General features: G+C 30.3%; 1 pseudogene; it reads right to left on the reverse strand.

The window, feature by feature from the left end:
• Positions 1-313: 313 nt before the first annotated feature.
• LOC122121185 lies at positions 314-410 on the reverse strand (annotated as a pseudogene).
• Positions 411-1,807: the final 1,397 nt, after the last annotated feature.

The following is a 1,807-nucleotide window of genomic DNA, read 5'->3' on the forward strand; positions in this document are numbered from 1 at the left end:
AATTTGAATTCTATATTATTTTATAATATATAGGTTCATTAATGTTTCCTTTCAGATTGTATTCCATATAGAAAGTTTTAGATTCCTTTTTTACCTAGGTCCTAATATTATTTTTCTTTGGGATAACATGACAATGTTGTCTAATTTCAAAAGTTTTGTAAAGTTTATGGTTTGTAAACGCCTTTATGATGTGAAGATTTAATACACTGATGCCAAACTAAATTTAATTATATTAATTACGTGTGTTGTTACACTTGTTATTTTGTAATCAACTTTTTAATAACTGTTTTTCATTTCTTGCGTCTGAAGAATGAAAAGTACGGAATACTTCACAAATTTTCATATCATCCTTGTGCAATTGCCATGTTAATCTCTGTACTGTAATTTGGGAATACGTGCTGCTGAAACATGTAGTATCTTATAAATTTAAGTAGCTAATGATGCAATCTTTATACAGACTTATATAATTGGTTGCCTACTTGTAACAAGGAAACTATATTGTTTCTGACAATGCTACTGATCTTATTTCCCTAAAATTCTGGGAATAGTGGAAAAAAATATATTGTTCAGCCGAATGCTCACATTTGCAAACTTTTTTTGTCAATGACAATTTTAAGTCTTTTTCATTTGGAATTTGATCATACTTTCAATAATTTATAGCTAGGTTCAAAGGTGATGGCTTTTTCAAGTATTTATTGATCCAACTGAATTAGTTTTGTGGAGCTAATGGATTCAAAGTAAGCCTTGGTTAAGAGCTACTTCTAACCTTATGCAGCTGACATTTTCCAAAATGAGGTCTTACTGGGACAAATGTCTACCTGACCCTTTACTCTTCTTCCATGTAGGAACAGACCAATCAGAATATCTTACCCTGACAGCATAGATTGTTTTACTTGAACAAAACTAATCTTAGTTACAAGGGATCATAGAGAGATGAACAGTTCAGTCAGAACTGTTCAGACTAGAAGGTATTTTATCAAAATATAATTGTTTATTATATCTAACATTTCAAAAGTAACTAAAGCCAAGAAGGTGAAAAAATTGATCATATTCATGATTATTTAATGTCCTGGCCTGTCTACCATCCTACCAGGCAGGAAGTTACACTATTGCATTTCTATCACTAAATATTTACATACTTGCAGGAGAAGTCCAGATGTTTCTCCTCATTATTGGGCCTTAAATTGCTAATGTTTTAATCAGAGTGTTTTCTCTTGCCTCCAGGCTGTAAATCTACAAATGGTAAAGCTTTAGTTCCAACTCTATCAAACACTGAGGTAGAGATAATGGAATAATACTTTAAAACAGAGTTGCCTTTGATACTGTAACCACAACAGAACAATGCAAAACATGTGTCTTTTTCTTATATTATATATAGTTATATATTTTATATTTATATGTGCTGATTTTATATTTCACACAGTGAAACTTACTAGAATTAGTTGATAATTTCACAAATAAATTAATATTTATTTATTCCAATAAGTAGAATTAGAATATAAATAATTAGGTTTAAAATGTATATTAGAATATAAACGTATCAACTCAGTGTCTTTGGTATAAACTTGTGATACATTCTAACTGTTCTTGGTCTTCTGAATTCACATGGTTAAAAAAAAATGTTGTTTTCCTCTAATCTATAAGGGATTTTACTCTGCTTCTCTGTTTATTGTTTAAATTCACTGGTCCCAAACTGTTTTTCTCCATATTTCTGAAGCATTCCTACTGATTATTCCCAAATTTTGCTGATAAGATATCTAACAAATATTACTCTTCTGCATGACCCAATGAGTCCTAGGATCCCAGG

This window comes from Dipodomys spectabilis, unplaced genomic scaffold (genome assembly GCF_019054845.1).
Source record: "Dipodomys spectabilis isolate Male_0828 unplaced genomic scaffold, ASM1905484v1 ptg000185l, whole genome shotgun sequence".
NCBI lineage: Eukaryota > Metazoa > Chordata > Mammalia > Rodentia > Heteromyidae > Dipodomys > Dipodomys spectabilis.